General features: G+C 39.0%; 1 pseudogene across 1 annotated transcript; it reads left to right on the forward strand.

The window, feature by feature from the left end:
• Nucleotides 1-613: 613 nt before the first annotated feature.
• On the forward strand, nucleotides 614-21,365 carry LOC149253752 (peroxiredoxin-2B-like; annotated as a pseudogene). Its single transcript, XR_016265477.1, has 4 exons — nucleotides 614-899; nucleotides 1,246-1,325; nucleotides 21,062-21,138; nucleotides 21,321-21,365. The product of XR_016265477.1 is annotated as a peroxiredoxin-2B-like (transcript).
• Nucleotides 21,366-22,223: the final 858 nt, after the last annotated feature.

Here is a 22,223-nt window from a genome sequence, read left to right on the forward strand (position 1 = left end):
ATGAGATAAAACCTCTCAATGAACCCTGCCTAATTTCATCCTTTTTGGGACTATCACTTCACATCGCCCCACCTCACAACTGGAGGTATGGCTGCATGTGATCCCTCTACCCACTTGGCTCAAAATTTCCCCCTACTGGAGGTCTCTGCATGAGTGGATGCCTCCACTCGATCTCCTCTCAACATCTCCAATTGTGGCTCCTCCACAATTGTCTGAGACTTCTTCTGGGGCTGCATGTTGAGAGGTAATTACGCCGTAAGGCGTTCCCCTCTGAAATCAATTCTCTCAACTGCCTCTCTGTCATCACTTTACGCCGTTAGATCCTTTGTTAGACGATTAGATTATCCTCAGCCGTTGATTTGAATTGGTTGGTGACCGGTTGGGACTCGCTGGGCCCGTTGCTTTCCCTTCATGTAACTGCATCACAAAGAGACACTCAGTGATCATAACAGCACAATTTCGAACTCTAGATTAGCGCAAGCCCTTTCTAGTGGTCGGCCGCAGCGGCACAACCAGACCAGATCGCAGAGAAGAAAGATCATCCAGGGTACAGAACGAGGGTTTTATTTTTGGACACCATTCTATTTAATTTCTAAACGAGGGTTTTATTCAGCTGGCCGAATTCACAGTGTAATGAGTTACATTGTTCCATAGAGTCCTCAGGTATTGGGATCGAGTATTTGCAGCTGCGCTTGAGTTCGAATCCCCGTGGGCTGTGTTAGATTTTGATAAGAGAGTTTACAATGGCACCCATAGCAGTCGGTGATAAGATTCCAGATGGCGTTCTGGCCTATTTTGACGAAGAGAGCAAGCTCCAGCAAGTTTCCGTCCACTCTTTGGCCGCTGGGAAGAAGATTATTCTCTTCGGCGTCCCGGGGGGCTTTCACTCCCACTTGCAGGTCAGGGTTTTTTTAATTCTTCTGTAACTTGAATTTTTGCTTGGTTTGAGCTATGATTGATAGTTCTATGCTCTGGCTTTCGGATTATTAGAATCTTGATTTAATTATTAGGTTGTACGGTTAAATGGCTGATTGAGCCTCTTCTGGCTATTAAATCGATAAGTCTTCTGTAACTTGAATTTCTGCTTGAATGCTTGATTTGAGATATGATTGATAGTGCTATGCTCTGGCATTTGGATTATTAGAGTCTGGATTTAATTATCAGGCTGTAAGGTTAATGGCTCATTGAGTTTCTTCTTGCTATTAAATCAATAAAATACACACTAAGATGTTGTCGCCATGGCAGTATGAAGCATGTTCTGGGGTTTGTTGAGAAGGCGGAGGAGTTGAAAGGAAAATGGATCGACGAAATTATCTGCGTAAGTGGTAATTTTTATGAAGTTTGATTTAATATCTGACTGGAGTTAGGGTTTTGTAAATGGTGCAGTTTATATTGACTTATTGATAACACAAGATACCTGTCTGTGTGAGAGGAATGTCTCTCGAAGGTTGTACCATTAAGACCAACACTTCCCTTTGTCTATGGTGCGGCCATAGGGGTACTATTCCTTCAAAGTTGTCTAGTGCGGTCACAGGGGTGTCAACGGCTTATTAGTGTCTAGGGGGATGGATGGGATCTTGATAGGTGGCCTGGAATGCGGTCATCTTCATCATTAAAACACGATCCCGTCAACAGTTTGATTGTAAGCTTATTGGTGCTGGGAATCGTACTTTGGTAGTGGTTTGGCCGGGTTTGAATTTCAAAACAGACTTACCTACGGTTTTCACACCTCGTTGACCTATTTGCACATTTCAAGGAAAGATTTTGACGGTTTTGCAATTTTTTTAACTATATTTGACAGGCTTACCATTAAATCACAATCCTATTAACCGTTTGGATGATTTAGTATTATTCGTTGTACTCTGAATCTGTCTGGCCTGATCCAATCATCGTATTTTGGATGGATTCTGTCATGTTGTGCTCAACGCTGGTTGCCCTGTTTGCTTTTAACCTGATCTAGTCAATGAATTTTGACTAGATTCTGTAGTATGGCCGTGAATGTTGATTACCCTGTCAGGTTGGATCTCAACATTGAATCTACGTAGTGTAAATAGATTTGCACATAGGTTTTCAATCTTTGTTGGTACCTAAAATATCTCAGTTTAGTATAAATTTATACTAATTATGTATTTGGTTTTTTATGTATTTTATTTTTATTTGAGAAACACAAAATTCAAAATTTATTCCTGCTTTCTGAGCACCGATGTTTTGATGTTCTCATGGTGATGTCTGAACTGTGTCTAAACTGTGGTTCGAGAGCTTCGTACCACTTGCTTATAAATGGTTAATCACTATTCACTCTTAAAAGCACGCTAAGGATCCAACTTGAGGGATCCATGCTTATTAAACACCTATTTTCGTATAGTAACGTCTGAATCGTGGTTCGAGAGCTTTGTACCACCTGCTTGTAAATATTTAATCACTATTCACTCTTAAAAGCACGCTAAGGATCCAACCGGGAGGGGATCAGGCATCAGGCCTTCATATGAAGGCACACGTTTATAAAATAGGTTTAATCACCGTTTCAAATAGTCAGGCCTTCATATAAAGACACACGTTTATAAAATAGGTTTAATTACCGTTTCATATAGTGTGCCTCTGCATGTTCTAAAGAGAGGGCATAGTCGACGTAGATTGATGATTACACCTATTTGATCATTCATATACCTTTTTATAAACCCTTCTAGGTAATTATCATACCATACTCTTTCTTGACATATAACTTTGCCAAAGCCACAAATGAACAACTCCCGATTTTTTTTAGCAACTGAGTTATATTGAGTGATTTTTTTGCATCCCCACTTCGAACCCATGTGGTTAGAGTTATCTTTATTTTACTTATTTTAAGAAATACAAGGAGCACACGAACTGTGATTGTTTCATTCCTAACCTCTTTATGCGCTTTTGAAGTTATCTTCATTTTTGTTCGAAATGCTTCAAGAAACGCATGAACTATGATTGTTGCAGCCCCGCTCCTAACCTCTCATTTTTTTGAAGTCATCTTTATCTTTATTGGAAATGCTTCAAGGAACACACACAGAATCTGCTACATTAAGTAGACATCTTTCAGATTTTTGGTGTCAGGTTTGAGGGGTAGTTTTTTCTATTCAATTTGTCCGGCATTTACACCTGGCCTCATTTCCTTTAAACTCGTGCTGGTTGGGGGAAGGCTACATCAATAAGTTACCTGGACCTGCCCAAGAACGGTACCCTGCTAAGCTTCATATTCTGTTGACCTGAACCAAACCCTGCTGGTCAAAGTTGCCTTTTGCATTTATCTCCATGGTGGAGGACCAAGTGTATTTTATACTAGTTCCTTTGTATAGGCACTCATCTATTCTTGTAAATACAAATTACCCAAGTTGGGTATTCCCCTGCAGTTCAAAGTTGCTTTTCTTGGTGGAGAACCAAGTAAATTTGATACTCTAGTTCCTGTGTATCATTCTCATGTTTTCTTGTAATTAGAAATTACCCCGTTTAACATTAACTCGGATGTCGGGATAAAGACATGTCAACTATGGTTCGAGCTCAAGTAATACGTGTTAATTGCTTGCTTGTAGAATACAGATTAATAATAACAACAATTTTTTTAAGTCATCCGACATTGCGTAATGTTTTCTCGTTATCACTCTTTCAGGTTTCTCCTAGTCATTAAATGTTCATAGATAGATATTGAGCAGAAGAATTAGCTGAATCGACGCAAGCTGTCCCACTGAGCAATCTGTGTTTGCATCAATTCTTTCTATCTATGTTAATTATGCTAAAACATTGGATTTTCATTACTGAATTTTCTACCGTAGCCCCTTTTCTTCGTGTAGCAAATTTCTAACATTTGATAGATCCACGAAACTTTGGCTTTGCTATTCATTGTCTTGTAGCCATTCTACGTAATGTTCTTAAATATTTCTCGGCCCTGAACCATATAATCGAAACTTTTCAACAATAGCTTTTGTTGCCTTTGCTTCTTTTAATTGTTTCCTAAATTATGCTTTTACTGTTCTGGATTATATTGACCCTTAATTTTTCCATTCGAGAAGGATACCAAATTTGGTCGGTCTTGAAGCATTTGCTGTAAATTCTACGCTGAATTTACCCTCAAACTTATCTAGTGCTTTGAAGGCGTTGACTTTTACAATGTGGATATTTCTGAAATGAAGTGGCAGTTGAAGTTATGTACTCTGTTTTTAAATTAGAGAAAGTATATATATATAGTCACTTGTGGACAATTTACGGGACAAATTGCCAAATTCATGACTTTCTATCTGATCCCAGAGTCCAGATGACAGAAGTTATCCATTGTAAGATCCTATGAAAAATTCTATCCATGGTAAAAGGTCATCTGCATTTGTCATCATAACTAAAACTACCCCTCACTGATCATTGCTGATTCATGTAGCAGAGTTGGCCTTTTCTAAAGAAATGTTGTAATCTAAAGAAATATTTACTTGGTGGTTATCCTTACAGCCATTATTAGAATATTGGGTTGACCAATAATGACTGTAATGACATTGGGCTTATCCGATTTATTTTACAACAAACTACCCCTCACTGATCATAGCTGATTCATGTAGCAGAGTTAGCCTTTTCTAAAGAAATGTTGTAATCTAAAGAAATATTTACTTGGTGGTTATCCTCACAGCCATTATTAGAATATTAGGTTGACCAATAATGACTGTAATGACATTGGGCTTATCCGATTTATTTTACAACTTTGATGCAGGAAAATAAGACTATCACTTACTTGAAACAGAACAGTGATTTAAATCGGATCCCAATCTTTCAGCCCGACTTTCTGTTTTAATGGATTGCTCTAAATTCTTGAGATCTGGTCTTGAGTCTTGGAAATAATTTTCAACTTGCTTTTCTAATAGGGTACATGATATAGGAGTTTGGCTTGTAAATATATCTCTTTGCCGAAAACTTTTAAGATTCCAGTCTGATAGTTTGTATTCCTTTGCAAATGTGCTAAAGCAATTTCCCAAGATTTTCCCAGATTCCTACTTCGTTGAAATAAATTTAAGTTATTTTCCCATAACGTTTCTCTAATTATTTGTTTTGGGAGAGGGAAGGGGGAAGATTAGTTATTTATAATCATATGGGCTACTGGCACCTGTTACCCCGAAAATTCTGCTCATATGATCTATCATAGGCTGCACTTCCAATTTCCCAATAACAGAATGGTGCCCTGAGTATTTATTTGAACATATTTTGTTCCCATATAAAATATTAAGCATTCCTTGAAATTGTGGGTTTCTTGACTTTTGACCAATAACTATTTGTTTTGCTAGGATGCTGATGATTCAGTGCCTTTCTTTTGGGGCACTGCAGCTGATGATTACCTTGTACTATCTGATGAGCCAAATGTCCTGAAAGAAGGATGTGGAAAATCTTTTGCTCCATTTCCCCGAGGTAATATAGGACTGCTAAATTAGAGCTTATATGTTTTTTAGCTATCTGGCACATGAAAGTGTAGCTGAATGTTGGCTATAGAGCCTCTAATGTAATATCGGTTGTTGCATTTGCCTTCGCAGGTTGTTACTTCTCTACATCAGGTGGATTGTAGAGCTTTGAACATCCAATACAACACATACCAAAAAGACTAGTATTGCTGTCAAAGTATTAGGAGACAATGTCTATGGATCTAATTTGAAGCTTGAAGTAAGGGCATGACCATGCAGGATCACACAACATTCACATTTCATAGCTGAAACAATTTCTGCCTCATGTTATAATTCAGTTATTGAGTGGGAAGCCAAGAACTTGTTAAATGTCTTTTTATAGGCAAACGCCATAAATGAATTGCTGTTAATTTTTGAGTTAACATGTTCTTTGTTTAGGTCAGTTACTTCATTAATCCATTAGCTCATTATTAATTCCATTAATTCATTAGCAATCACATTAACCATTATCATATGACAGTAACTAATGAAAGAACATCAAAGTTCAAAGGCTTAAAGCCAGGGCAAAACCCCACAAGGTGGAAAACCCACAGATCTTTTCTTCTTGATAATATCAAATGTTCAGAGAGAGAGAAATCCATAAGTACAATGATACATTAGTCAAAGTGAATAGATTGACTTGCCATAGATGATCCCAATCCACTGTCCAAACGTCAAAGTCACATCATCTGCACATTAAAACTGGAGAAAAGGTAGCAATTTGTGGCTCAGTGGGATTAGGGAAATCTGCTCTGATATATACAATTCTTGGAGAAATCCCAAAAATTTCAGGAGATGTAAGTTGAACATTAACTACTCTTCTTGAGCAAAAGTAACCATTTCATAGTTCAACAAGATTGTAGATGCAACTTTGTGCTTTCTATATACATAAATTCTTCCATAAACTTTTTGATTGGACTACGTATAGGTTGAAGTACATGGCAATGTTGCTTACGTGGCACAAACAACTTGGATTTAGAGTGGTACTGTCAGAGATAACATACTCTATGAGAAACCAATGGACAAAATTCAATACAAGAAGGCAATAAAAGCTTGTGCGTTAGACAAGGATATAGGGAGTTTTGCTCATGGAGATATGACAGAGATTGGGGAGAGAGGATTGAATATGAGTGGAGGACAAAAATAGAGGATTTAGTTGGCTAGAGCAGTATATAACGATGCTGACATTTATCTATTGGATGATCCCTTCAGTGCAGTCGATGCTCATACAGCGTCAACTCTATCAAATAAGGAGGAGACATTACATAAGAGAGACTCCAAGACTTGCTAATATCGCTTGTCATAGTATGAAAAATCTGGTTTACCTCTGTATCATATCTGTAAAGATCTTAGAATGAGATCCAAACATATTAATGTGAAAATTTCTGTGCATATTGAATATAAAAGATTTGAGTTTTGGGTTATCAAAGCTATAGATTGAGAACTACATGGATTGCTTGATAGGATGGCTGGTTCGATTTGTATATCAGGATTGCTAGCTTCTTTGTGGTGGTAGTGTGAGATCAATTGGGAATTGCTACTCGTTTCATGCTTCAAGAGGGAAATGAATTTCCCAATGATGGTGGTGATGAAGGAACCCAGCAAAAGCACAGAGAATAGCATAGTTGATTGAATAAAAAAATCAATTGTGTAAATACAAATAACACACCCTACAAAGTGATGTTTTCTTGAATATTGATCAATATGAATGATTTTCCTTTCACAGTTCTTGTGTTTTGATTCTTTATGAATAGGAATTGATTCATTCAACTAAAATTGGTATTGTTGATTTTGATGGCACTTCTGTTCTCCAGCTTGATGATTGGGTGCTGTGCCGAATTTACAAGAAAAATGGTCATTCTCAGAGAGTACAAGCGGTAGAACGAGATGAAACTCTGTCTTTTGCCTATATGAACCATACCATCACAAAAAATTGTGTATATATCATTTCACCATAGAAACTGTAAACAGTTTTTAGAGTGATAACTGCATCCTCAAGGTATTCTCTTGCTCCTTTTATTTCTTCCCTCTTGCATTGGAATTTTGTGGAACTCAGTTGAACCCAAAAATCATCCTAAAGTTATATAGGTCAAAAAATTTCCTAAAGTCACAGTGCGGCTTCAAATTTAAACATAAATACATATAAACAGAAGGTAAAGTCTCAATATTCGATTATATGAGCAGATTACATAGCTTATTCAGCTAGCACGAGACCAGACTTGACTACATTAGTCAAATATCTTTCCAACTCCACTAACTACACCACAGTTCACATCGATTGACTGATGACTTGATCTCCACAGTTATTTACTTACTGTCCAACAAGGAGACCAACATGTTAATCATCTAGATTCTACAACTGGGAGTGTGACTTGATAAATAATGAGAAACATACATATTGCAGCAATACAAAATGTGCACACAAAGATACTTCACTAATTCTTTATTCACTGGTACCTCTATTTATACACAAACACAGTAGTGGAGTCCTGCTGAAAGATTCCAGCTTCAACAACAACTAACCTCCCTATTTTAACTCATTAACCTACAGCTAATCATCCTTAACAACACTTATACATGAGCTGTTTGTACTCTAAAACAGAATCCCTAAATAGCCTATTACATTTATGTATTGGAGAGTTATTCTCTAACATGATCAGCAACCAGAGCATAACAGAATTTATTTATTGCTCTAGTACAAACGAAGTTGAAATGAACTCTTTGAATTGTTCAAAACAACATTTTTGGAAATAATGTTTCCTGACTTGTTCTGAAATTGTACCCATGTTTTCTGGATAAGCTGCATTCTCTTCACTTTGGACAATGCTTCAGACCATAAACTTGCAGTCCTGTCTCCAAGACTATATGACAGAATGATTTTGAGACTTGCTTCAATGTTTAACGGGTAAATATATAAACATTTCCATTATAATTTTATCAGGATAATTCATTTAAACAGGTTGGCTAATAGTATCAAAGATGAGGTCAGCTAATTGTTAACACTATTCAATACTGGAGTACAATTAAGAAACCATGGTAAGCTCAAGTAGAACTGCAAGATTATTGTGAAAGCCACCATAACTCCTTCCTTTCAGAATAGAATTTGAATTAGTATTTGTGGGATTGCTTGAAAAATGGTTGGAAAGACATTGGACTTCACTCTTCTTTTTCTGCCAAAGTCAGGAACTTATGGAAGGTAAATTTCATCTACATGTCTAGAGTTGCACATAAACATTTTAGGATGGTTATCAGTGGCGTGTCCGTTATACTTAATTCTCAGTTGCAGATGACATTTTTTGTTATTTCACTGATAGTCTTCTCTGTGTGGATATTACAGCACAGAACTCCGACAGCTAATCATAAAGGCAGCTTTACAGCATCAGTGAAGCCTCATGCATGCAAAATGTATGTTTTGACATTTAGCCCCTACAGTCATACCTCTCCATTGGACTGGATTTATGATACTTTTGGGATACCATTATGTGATAAGAAGCATTAAGAAAATAAGAAGCATTAAGAAAATCGATTCCCCTCAAGGAAGATCCAGGGCATTCTTAAGGGTGACGTTTAAGAGAAAATCATGAATGAGTGGCACTTAACAAGTTGTTAAGACATCCACATGCATTTTTGTCCTCCAACGTCGAAGGCAATAGGAACTATAGATGATTATTAACATTGAGAAATTGTTCATTTGTCAGCAGCAAACTAGTGATCATATTAAAGTGGTCTAAATATTAAGCAATATTTATTTAAGAAGTCAATTAAGTGAACTCTTTGGAAAGTTAACTACTCTGATGAAGATGTCAAATTATTATTTTTTGTCTCTTAGCATGTTTTTAAAATGAAATGTGCAACTGTTCTGAATAGAACATGATTTTTTTTTTCTTTTAATGACATATCATGTCTAGAGGGGTTGCACTGTGAATAGCAAACTACCTTTGGCTGTGCTTAGCCTGAGGTGTAGTTATTCCAAGAATGGAACCTTGGTGGACAGATTATTAGTCAACCTCCCCAATAAACAACACCAAAAAATTAATCGTTCAATAAGTGTTCATGATCACCTTGTTATAGTACTGATTGGATGTGAAGTTCAATTGGAAAAATAGAGGGTAGTTGTGCAGATCCATGGATTACAAATTCCTGACATGAGACAACCTCTTTATCTTAAATTCTCTAAACTTGAGGTCTATTTTTTTCAATAACTATAAACCTTAGATTTCATATTCCTTTGTAAAAAATGGGTATATACAAGAGATATACATTCACTAATAGAAGAGGGGAGTGTATAGATTTGACCAATATAATCTGAGAAAATGAGTCTATTTTTTTTTATTCCTTGTGCTGAAGTTATAATGAGCATTTTCACCAACTTGAGATAATACATTCACTAATGGAAGAGGGGAGTGTATAAATTTGAACAATATAATCTGAGAAAATGAGTCTGTTTTTTTTTTTATTCCTTGTGCTGAAGTTATAATGAGTATTTTCACCAACTTGAGATACATGTGCAATTTGCCTCCGACTACTCAGACTTGTGATTTGATCTTCATTGTTGTAATCAATCCTTTGCCTAAGCAAAGATTACAAATGCATGCTTGTCTTCTCTAAGGTCAGCCACTGACCTGGCCATGTTTACAACCATAGATATACGCTGAGCCTCTGAAGTAATTGGCTATGCATCTGAAGATAAAATGGGCTTCCTTTTTTACAACTTTTTTTATATCATTTTAGTCAATTGAAATCAAAATCTACACAATTGAGCATGACAGATATTCAAGGGAAACTGCTCTGCTAGGGTCTAGTGCTTATGGAGATAGATCTAGATTATAGAAAAAATATTTATTTCTTCTTTGGAATGTGTTTTTATCTAAATTCGTGGGGAGTGAGTGAAAGCAGGTTTGGAAATGTTATTAGGAGGCCCACTAATTTTGAATGAGACATCGTTCTTTAGCTTTTATTCTTGTATGTTTCTTTCCAGATGAACACAGGTGAAAACCAATTACAGTCTCTTTTGAATTAAGATAATTTACCAGGGAAAATCAATCAAGCATTTTGAATAATAAATCAGTGGGTTTCTTCTCAGAGAAAAAGTGAAGGATAGACCAGTGGCTCGAACTTTAATGAGAAGGATGGATCATGTAGGGAATAGTGGAAAGTGCAACCTTTGTTAGTTTCCACCTTGTTGGTGTTGCCAAAATACCATAATAAGTGGTTTTGTTGGCACCTAAAGACATGCATGGAGAAGCTTCTTGTTGTGAAGAGTTATATTACATCTTTGTAATGAATAGCCCTGTTTCAAAAGAACAAATATATTCAGTGTCTGGCTTTTGACTTAAGTTATTTTTAGACATATGGTTGTCTTGTTCTTCAACTTCATAGTTGTAATCATAAGTGATAGGGCTGAAGCATCCTCTTTGGCCATTTAAAATTGCAGCACTTATCAGGGTGGGTGCCATTACATGGTTTGATAGTTGTAATCATAAGTGATAGGGCTGAAGCATCTTCTTTGGCCATTTAAAATTGCAGCACCTATCAGGGTGAACTGACCTATGAAAGGAAAATCAATCCAACTGTTAATTTTAATGACTTAGCTACCTATGAGCTCTGTTTTTTGTGGAGACTGCTAGTCATATATGTAGATAGATCGATAGATGTTAGTGTGAGAAACTAAACTACATTTTATTGAGTGAAGGAATGAATGCAAAGGATGTGATTACATGGTAGGCAACGACTGTGCCTAGTATCTACAAACTTTCTAGATATAAACTTGATTTTCATATCAAACTTGTCAGACATATGCACCTTTTTGGAATGAAATCCAGAACTTGTCATCACGGAAGGAATAAGATTAGCTGGACTTCATGGAGAGAGAGGTGTGCTCAGGACTATAGTTGTACTATGTTTGCTAATGAAAATGGAATGAGAATATAGTATATCGGAGTAGGAGCATGACAGAAAGAAAAGCTATAGCGGTAGAAGTTCTAGAAGGAAAAGATATAGCAGTCAAAGTGTGCTCAATGTTCTCTAAACAGTGAACTTACACTGCTATATCTTCTCCTCCTTGCAATTTTACCAATGATCGCCAATTCATAGAGAACTTGCCTGGTCTTCTGACTAAACATGTATTGGTCACTTCGTTTTTGATATCCTCCAACGACTTGTTTTATTGTGATCAAGAATGACATTCTTACATTGCTTTCTCTAGCTCTAATTGAAATCAAAATCTACACAATTGAGCATGACAGATATTCAAGGGAAACTGCTCTCTGGGACTTTCTAGAGAGCAGGAGCATGGCAGAAGGAAAAGATATAGCAATAAAAGTGCCAGAAGGAAAAGATATTGCAGTCAAACTGCACTCATTGTTCTCCCGACAATGAGCTTTTACTGATATATATATTCCTCCTTGCAATTTTACTAATGATCACCAATCCAAAGAACGCTTGCCCAATCTTCTGATTAAACATGCAATGGTCACTTGGTTTCTGATCATCCACCCTTGCTTTCAATAATTTCCATTTACATGTCCGCTATTCTTCCCCACTCTATGCCTTACGACGTTTCCTTTGCAACATTAGGTGCAAATGCTAGTTTACTCTCCTTCTCAACCACCAAGTCTCTAACATTTGCCTTTCTCCTCAAGGCTTTGCATGCATCTTGAACCTCAAGAGCATACAAGTTCTATACACGTGAACCAATATGTTTCACCCGTCTCGTGGTGATGTGTCTAAGGAAAACCTTTCCCTTACTGAAGACAACATCGTAGTCTTTGTCCTCCAACATCGTGATCGATACCAAGTTCTTCTTCAGTCTAGGCACATACTTCACATTTGTTAAGGTGATAAGAGCTCCATGCTCCCTCTAAAAAGCAACCGTGCCCACTCCTGAAACACTATACCTTTCATCGTCATCCATATCTATGAGTATCTAGAGGTCTTTCTCCTCCAAGGTACTGAATAAAATTTTATCGCCGGTCATGTGGAATGAGGCTCCACTGTCAAGAAACCAACCACAACCCATCATTGATGAAACCATGCATGCAATGAGGGTGAAGTACATCTCGAACTGAGAGGTTAATGCCTCACCTTTAGATCCTTTCGAGGATCCCTTCTTGGACTTCTTTGATGGGAAATTAGTCGCATAATGACCCATCTCGTGACAATTAAAGCATCTCACTTTAGATTTGTCAACCTTCTTCCCTCCATGAGAAGAATTCGATTTGGAATGAGAATCCTTCTCCTTCCATTTCCTTGCCTTACTTGCTAAGGCCAGATTTTCTTCATCCTCCTTGGATGAAGAACCATCTTGTGTGCTCCTCCTAATCTCCTCCTGCATGAGATCCGACCACAGTAGTTCCCAATATGACAGTTTCTCCCTTCCATTCACAAAGTCCTGGTAGCTATTCCAGCTCTTTAGAAGGCCAAGGAGAGCGAGGCTCACCACATCATCGTCGACAGTAGTTATTCCCACACTGCTAAGCTCATCTCTGCAAGTGGTGAGATTGTTCAGATATGTGGAAATAGTATCGTTGTTCTCCATCTTGATTCTTCGAAGCTTGTCCTTGAGGGCCAATTTCCTCTTGTCGCTACTGTTCTGGTAGAGGTCCTTCAATGTCTTCCAAATTGAATATGGAGTATCCTTCCCATGGAGACTCGAGACAATATGGTCTCGAACTCCCTCCAGGATGATCCATCTCTCCCTCGCCACACACTTCTTCCATTCAGCCAATTCTTGTGCATTAGCTGCAGCTGGTTTGGGGATTTCTTGATCAGTGAAATCCTTCAAACCATTGTCTTCTAATACAACTTCCATGTGATCTTTCCATGCTATGTAATTCGAGCTGCCATCCAAGTCATACTCGAGTCTTAAGCAATAGAATGCCATTGACCAACCTGAAGTATGAGATGAATTCGATTTGTACCTTCAATCCCGAACTTCAAACTTAGAATTTCCCTTCTCAGTATATTGTTCACAACTTCGATCCCCTTTGCTTTGATACCATGTAGATTTTCCTGCAAATTCTCTACAAATATACCTCTGAGATCTATGTAGAAAATTTGATTATAGATTAACTTGATAATGCAATATACCAAAGCAAAATACTATAATCTACTTCTACTATCAAACTTGCGGAAGCTGAATCAATTTGAGCAAGATTAAGCAGAACACATATAACCAGAAGTAGAATCAATGCACATGAAACACAGAAGAATACTCAGGGGAAAGCCTCAGCTAAAACCTCGCTATCTATATTATCATACAAGGTGGAAATACATCAGAGCTATACAAAGCCTTAGCTTTCATAGCTAGCCAGCTCTCAGTACAATCCTCCTGGATGCTCACAGGCAAACAAGGATTCTCACAAACCTTCTCCTCTGCCCTCCAAGCCTCCTATTTCCTTGCGCTGTTTCTCCTGGGTGATCCTACTGTTACCAAGTGTAACACTGATCACTCACACTGATCTCACACCCTATAAAACTGCGCAATCCTCAAGGAACCTTGTTCCTTCTGCATGGATGAGTTTCCTTTATAGGAAAATTCCTCCAACTGATAGTACAATGTCCCTGTCTTTAATCTCAATTGGGTCTTTATCTGAACTGACATGCATGAGTTATTTATGAGAGAATCCTCAGTTATCTGAAGTACACTAGTTGCATGCATGCATGCATTAACTGATTGAACTCATAATTAGTTCCTCCAACTGTTTGGAACTAATTTAACTGGACTTAACTTAGTTAACTGAGCTAACTGATTACAACTCAAATACAACTCATCCTTATCTCCTTAACTAAGGGAAAACTTCCTTAATTTAAGGGATAACTGTTGCATGACTTCACAAAGACTTTTAGCTTGAATTTCTCCAAATAATTAACTCAAGATGAATTAATTAATTATTTTTCAAGCAGCTGGTGAGACTAAATTCGAATTTAATTCACAATTTTAATTCAAGGACAAATTAAAATTGGAATATTCTGCATGCTATTTTTAGCATTTCTATATTTATCATTTATTGTTGCTATTCTCAACACTGGGAAGTTGGCTGCCCAACTAACCCCAACGGGGCCCACAAACTCTTGGTGTTACATCTCCTGGGGTTAGGTTTTTCTCATGTTTTTCAATAATAAATAGGCCCTTGAGCCTATTTGTAACATAGTTCAGAAGCATGTAGTCGCCACATCTCTTCTCAGAGATAAACTAGCATCGGCCGAGCTAGTCTTATTTCCATTCTTTTTGTAAGCATAGTTCAGTATTTGATATTAATGAAATGAATTGTTATTTCTACTGCATCTCTGTATTTATGGTTATATCTGTATTTTTTTGCGTTCCTGTTTAAATTCGGATCAACGGTATCAGAGCGTTCTGCTCTTTCTCTACTTTTCTTTGCATGTCCCCAACGAGGTCGAGATATAAGGAGTTAGGGCTTGAACTGGTCGAACCTTTGCAAGACTAGCCTCGCAAATCCCCACGACCTCCCATGGTCAAAGAAAAGAAAGACAAGGGGGCAGGAGATCCTTTCAAAATCTTGTCGAAGAAGCCCTCAAGTAACAAAGGAACATGATGATGACAACTTTGGCCAAATCCTTCAGCGACTAACCAAGGGCGACGCATCTCCTTCCAACAGCTACTCTGGAAGCACCACACCCTTTAAGGTACAAGTTAACTTTGACATTCCCATATTTGAGGGTCAGATAGATGCAGACGTTGTAGATAAATGGTTAAATCTGCTAGAAGGATATTTTTTTGTTCATGATTTTTCCAGCCGAGAAAATATTACTTTTCTCTTCTCAAAGCCACCCCCCACATCAAGGACTGGTGGGAAACCTACTGTGATAAGAAGGATGAAAGTATGCCCTTAGTATTTTTGTCTGCACCCACTTGAAATCCATTTCGGAACGCCATCAAGGAGCAATGCTACCCGCTACGACAAGGAAGGGACCAAGATGTGCCAGAGTTTACCAATGTTTCTCATACCCTTCACACGAAGTTGGGTATCAAGGACTTTGAGGAACATTTGGTACTTAAGTACCGCGACTGCCTACACAAGTATATCTAGGATGAGATGGAGTTCCTGGACATCTCCTCGCTCGATATGACGTACCAATACGTTGTCAAGATTGAGCATAAGTTTAAATAGAAAAAGTGAGACTTTGGATCTACAAATATGAAGCAAGGGAAAGGTGCCCCCAAACCGCAGAGCAAAAGGAAAAGCCAAGGCAGGGCGACCCAGGTGTTAACACCCAGGTTGTTCCCTTTGACTCCCAAGGGAATACGGCCGGGGTAACCACTAACCAAGCTTTGGATTACAGTTCCTAGCCAAACTGTAATGAGAGAGGGCTCTCTCTTTGAGATTTATCTATGTTTTGTCAAGTTTTCAGGCTAGTTATGATGTTCAGTTTTGTTCAGGGTTTTGGTTGAATAATGTCTTTCAGTACCTAGGGTGGAAATCTTCATACAATATTAGTCCATTGGGCAAAGGAGTCTGGGGCTATAGGTTGTTTGAAGTATTGAGTGAGATTGTTGAAACTACAGGGCCATTTAAACATTTCATGAAACAAATTTGAAATTGTGATGGTGAAATATGTTTAACCAGTGAAAAGCAATTAAGAATTTTCCAGTAAGCTGTGAGTGCAAGAAAGGGATATACTGCACAGGAGCAGACTTGAATTCCTGAGCAATAACCACTGTGAGAGATATAGTGTGGAGGTGCAACAATTAAGAATTACACCCTTATAACTATATCGGAAGAAAACATTTATAACAGCATAGATTGAGGCCAGGGTATTCTATGAATAAATCCTGGAACTATTCTTTTTCTCTGCCATTAAACTGTAAAACATAGAACATGAATGGGTTATAAAGAAATAATAAAAACACATAACGAAGAGTTTAAAGGAGACTTATTGTGCCATGAAATACGCAGGAATCCTGTAGCATTCAACAAACACACTACAACGCCTCAAACAACGCAGAACTTTAGGAATTCCATCAGCTTTTGTATTAATACTCTGAAAATTTACAGCCTAAGGTCTCTAGAAAAGAAAATCACCAACCCCTGCATGCTTATGCGAGGGGGAATATATACAATCGTTTTCATAAAATATCTGAACCGCTGAGTCACTTGATGAATTGAATACGCTCACCAACTTTACAAAATAGCAGATAAGGAAGTTATTACTGCTCTGAATACAAAATGAATGCTCTTTAATTCTGTCAGAAGACTTTTTGACCTTTGGAGGCCACTGAGTCGGTTGAGCATTCTGAATAAATGATGGCTGATGTGTCTTTATGCTCTGTCACGCTGTAGCTTTCTCGGCCCTGTCATTTGCAGCTGTCAGTATTGCTTTGGTGGCCGAATCTTTCTGCTCAGTTGGCTTAGTCCACTCTTCTTCATACATACTGAATGCATCAAATTTTCCTGTACAATGATAACTTATGTTTTTTGATGAAAAAACTTGATGAGAGCCTCTTGTTCACAGTATCATCTGTATCATTTTGGTCCACCATTCTTGTGTGGGCAGTTGATGTCTCAGAATTGCATCTAAGGTCTCATCTGCCTCTGTATATTTATAGAAGTTTGGAGGCACTTCAAACAAATGCTTGATCTCATTCATAATAAAAAATAAATTCTCTACTCTATTATAGAGACTTTGCCCAGATGCTGGACCTGTTTCTTCTGAAGTACTTGGTCTTTCAGTGATCTGATTGGTAGCAAATGTATTGACCCTTTTAGCATAGTTCTCATGTGAAAGAAGTTTTCCTGCGCTGTTCAGTAAGCCAGGAAGACCTCTGCTTTTTAATGCTGCAAACTTGTCCATGAACCTGTTTACTTCTGTCTGCATGTCCTGGCTTCTTCTTTCCAGTGTTTGTACCAGGCTTCTTAATGTAAGGACCCTCTTTATCAGCAAAATGGTTTCAGTTCTGTTGGGAATTCCCATTGCTGCTAGCTGAGGACCTGTACGGTTATTGAGCACATTAATCATTCTATTGGCTACCTCAGGCATGTTGCCTAGAGATGCCCTTGATCTCTGGACTTCTCTGTGTGCTTTTCCTATGAGCTCTATTTGCTCATGAATGGTCTCAATATACTGCCATTGATTTGTGATTGATTGGCCAATGTTGGCCCATAAAACTGTCTTGAGCTGAGCCACCACTTTGTCAAGGGTGAGCTCCTTTATCTTCTCTTTGAGAGCCTTCACTTCTCTTCCCTTTTCAGCTATGCTTTGTTTTGATTTGTCATGTTTTTCATTGAGTTTAGCCAAATTTTCCCTGGCTTCATTTAACTCTGCCATTTGGGCTTCTAGGGCCTGAATTTCATTCTTCAGCTTCTGCATATCAAGGCTTGGAGCCTGCTATGTTGTTGGTGCTGGTGCTGATGTAGATGGTGCTGCCTGAGTTGTCTGTTCTGTAAGAGGAGCAGTAGTCTGAGGGGGTTCCTCAAGGTTGATTATTTGTGGAGGGGGCTGTGATGTTTGGCCCACTTCCCTCTGTTGTATGGTTGCCTGCAGTGCTACCTCTGATTCTCCCAATTTCTCTTGTGTCTGGATCAGCTGTTTGTATAACGATACCAGCATAGCTGCTGCATCTTGGTCATGTCTCAGCTGAGCAACTTCTTCCGTTTGTGGGTGAATAGTTGCTGGGACCTTAACCATTTTTCTTAGTGCTGCCATATCTGCATCTCTTAGCTTCAGCAGTGCTTGTACAGCCTTGATGTCCTTGGGATCATAACCAAGTTCTATGATTATATCCTCTAAAGCTTTGATTCGGTTGTCCTTTGCTTGAGAGGATGCTTTCTCCAACTGAAGTTGGGCAGCTGTATTGTTTAGGCTATTTTCCAGCCTAAGATTTACCAATGTTTTGTCTGCAAGAGTGGCATACACCATCTCACCCGTTTGCTTATGCAATTCAATCTGATCCATAGGGTGGATGTCTTTTGCAAGGACCTCAAGGTTGGTCCTTATGTAGTCTGCAGTTGACTGTGGCTGCAACATGGTTGGCATGAAATGACTCATTACCATTTTGCCCTCATGTACATCATAGGCAGACATTAACCTCTGTTGGTTTGTAGGAGCCATCTTTAACAAGTGGTTGTAGAGCTGTATCTTGAGTGGCTCATTCCTCTTTTTGATATCTATAAATTGTTGTTTGATGCCTGCTTCAGCTCCCCTTTGGTGGCTTGAGGAGCTGACTTCTCCTCCAACTGTCCTTTCCTGTTCCTGCTGAAAGGAACTTGTAGATGCTTCCGTGCTTGGTGGGCCCATGCCCAAAGATTGCCCAATAGGCATTTCTTCCTCAGAGAGGGGATTCATTCTGTGCCTTTTCTCCCCATGACTTATGGAGGTGGTGAGGGGAGTCTCCTGCTCTCTATCCCTCTTTTTTCCCTTTTCTTCTTTTTGTGGAGTTTGTAGCACTGAGGCCTCCACTGTCTTCTCTTGCCTAGGAGGCACATTCTCTTGATCCTGTTGCTCAGTGGATATTGGAGCTTCAGATGTTTGCTCTTGCTGCCCTGGTTGCTCTTGTTCTTGCTGTTTTTTCTGCTGTACCTCTTGCTGTTGTACTTCTTGCTGCTGTCCTGTAGGAGCTAGCTGTTTTGGCTCCATCTGTTTCTCTTTGCCTTTGTTGGAAGTTTGATGAGTAGTTCTGGCTGCTTGCTGATGTGCTGTTGAAGATGATGTAGCTGCTCCAAGCTGCCTTTGGTATGAAGAGGAAACCTGCCCTCAAGTTTCCAAGTCAGCCTCTTTCTCAATATTTTTTGCTTCTCTTTGTAGCATTTGCTCTCTAGTGATTGGCTCTTCTAGGGTGCCCTCTTTCCAACTTAGTTGATTGGCATATTTCTCAATATGAGGCAATTTAATGTGAGCATAGCCACCCAATTTATGTTTTATCCTTCTGAGAGAAATGAAATGATTAGGGTCATAAGGTATCCATTTGAAACTAGTTTCAAATTGGAGGGCCTCTAGCATGCCATCTGCTTCCTTCCATCCCTCCTCCCTTATGTTGTAAAGGAAAGGGCCTAGCTGGTTCCTGACTTTTAGTTGCACTTTCTTGTTTTTACTATGGAAATGGATCATGTCTGCATTTCCAAACTGCCTGAAATACTCCAAGGCAAATAGTCTCATAGGGACATATCTTGGCAGCCTATAAGGGTCCAACTCACAGCCATATATTCTGATTACTGTGTGGTGTTGGTAAAAGTACCAATCACCAATGCTGTAGGACTTAGAGAGATGGAGAATTCTTTGCATTTCATCTGTTAATCTTGGAGGAGGAACACCATATAACAAGGTCAAAGCTGGATGAATGAAAAGGTCTATGAATTCAGAGTATGTGTATGGTGAGCAAGAGGTGTGATGAAAAACTGAGGTCCAAAACACAACTGACCTTGGATTTCCCTGGGCATCAAGTTTCTTGAGAGGAATAGGGAAACTGTTAGGTTGATAAAATAAGAATAGATGATATATGTATCTGGTGTATCTAAACAACTTTTCCCTTTCTAGATTCATCAGTTGCTCATGAATCTTGTTCGCAATATATGTAGCATAGTCATAGTGCACAGCAGGAGGCTTTCCAGGAGAAAATATGGACAACATAGCCATAATGGTGTCATCAACATCCTCAGTTCCCTTGTAGCCCAAGACATAGCTGATCAAATCTACAAGCATTTTGCCCAAGTCATTGAGGTATGGATTTCCAATAGGAGGCGTTCTCACAGTTTCAGAGCTTGGCTGTATGAATAACTGTTTGATTTTGATGATCTGGGTACTAGATAGGTTGCCCCCCTTCTTTAATAAGTCTAACATGGAGAGAGGAGTCAATGGTCTTGCAGTGTGAAAGTGCAGCATCTCATTTATGGCCTCAGGGGTAATATGAAACAAGACTGAGCCTGTGGGACTGAGAACAGCTCTCTGACATGGATCATAGCATTCACAGCATCTATGGATCAAGTCTGGTAGGGAATTGACTTGAGGAAGGTTAAAAATGGGCAAATTGGAGTCCCAAATCCCTAATATATCAGCTCCACTGAGGTGTTGGGCCTTTAACTCGTTCAGCAGATGGATGTTAAATTTGGAGTTCATTGAAAATGAGTCTATCATTTGATAATCTTTGTCACCTAGAGCTTTCCATTCTAACTCTCTCTGTGGGGAATTCAGAGGCTGAATATTTAATGCAATTGGTGCTTCCATGGCTAATAAGGCCTCTGATTTGTATATGAACTGGTTTTGAGTGAACAGAGCAACACAGAGGGGTATCTTTACAGTAGAGAGGTGAATTGCAAGGAACAGAGGGTAAATTGTAATAGCAGCAATTGAAATACTGCACAGAGGACTGCCAGAGCAAATGTCAGGCCTGAAAAACTCTCTTTACGGTGAATTAGAGCAGTTCGGGTTTTAAGTCCACGAATGCGCGGACAGACTGTAGGTTTGGTGAAAACTCGGACAAACAAGGCTCTGCAGGTGAATTTGGACTCAATAGTTGAAAAAGGAGGCTAGCCACCGGGATTTACTGGTAGATACTGTGTTTTTTCACTCTTTTAAGCTATTCTTGGAGAATTATGGACAAAACCAGGCGCAGAGGGAATGACTGGGATAAATACCTGGTAAACTGTCGGCAATGGTTACAAATGTAGGTGGAATTGGCGCGCCAACGGTCTTCTGGTCGATTTCGGCAGGTTGGCGACAGATTGGTCGTAAAATGCATGCAGAGGTGAGCAACAGTCGTTTTAACAAAAGTTATAAAAAACGCGATTTTCGGCCAAAATATGGACTTTTTTGGGATTTTGGCGCTTTTTTTGGATGACGTCATCAGGTGGGGTCAAGGTCGGATGACGTCATCGAGTGACGTGGTGGCCTGTGAGTAATCCATGGGGATGATGAGGTGGTGGACAGGTCGGAGCAGTGGCGGACAGGGGTGCTGACGCGGCGGTGATGTAGCAAAGACGTGGGCCTGACGTGGTAATGACGTTGGCATGGTGGGTTAACACAAAACCAGAAACGGTAAGTGGGTTTTCTCGGACCACTATCGATACGGAAGTTGTTTTGTCAGAGGGCGACCCGAGAAATTGTGGGGGCGACGCGTCGCAGAGGCCTGATGTCACTCTCTGACAGTTTCTCGGGTGCTATCTTACAGACGTCGGGCCCGACCCGATATGCATGTAAGCCGTCGGATGAAAAGAACCAGATTCGACGGTAGACGGATCGCTAAGGCGCCAGGACGATACGGCAGCGGGCGGGGATTAAAATAATATTTTCTTTGGAATACGCGTCCGGCGGGGACTTAGGAGTTCGACGGATAATATGGGTTTTCAATGTAATTTTTTATAAAAATGTGTATTTGCGCCAAACTTTGGATAAAGCCGAAAAGTGGGTTTTTGATGTATTTTTGCAAATAAAGCGGGTTAGGGGTGGAAATGGGGTTTTTTACAAGGTTCTTTTGCAAATGAAGGGGCAAATGGTTTAAATGATTTCTGAAGGGAAAAGAGGGGTAATGCTTAGGCTGTTAAACTGACCAGAGGTCAATTTAATCCCTGACTTTGGACATATGGCTATAATGCCAAGGGGAAGGGAATATTTATACATTGCTTGGGATTTATACACCATAGTATTTATAATAGTAGGGAAAAAAGGGGAACATAGGGGATTTAGATAATAAGAATTTTAGAAGTTAGTATGAGTGGACGAAGGGGGTGAGAAGGTGAAACACTAAGTTTTATATGAAATCAACTTAGTTTAGGAAGTAGATCAAAATGAAAAGAATTTTAGACAAGAAATGTGGCTTTTAAAGAAACAAGA

Source organism: Pinus tabuliformis, chromosome 7, assembly GCF_031772625.1.
Source record: "Pinus tabuliformis cultivar Carrire ecotype Pingquan chromosome 7, CPIR1, whole genome shotgun sequence".
Taxonomy (NCBI): domain Eukaryota; kingdom Viridiplantae; phylum Streptophyta; class Pinopsida; order Pinales; family Pinaceae; genus Pinus; species Pinus tabuliformis.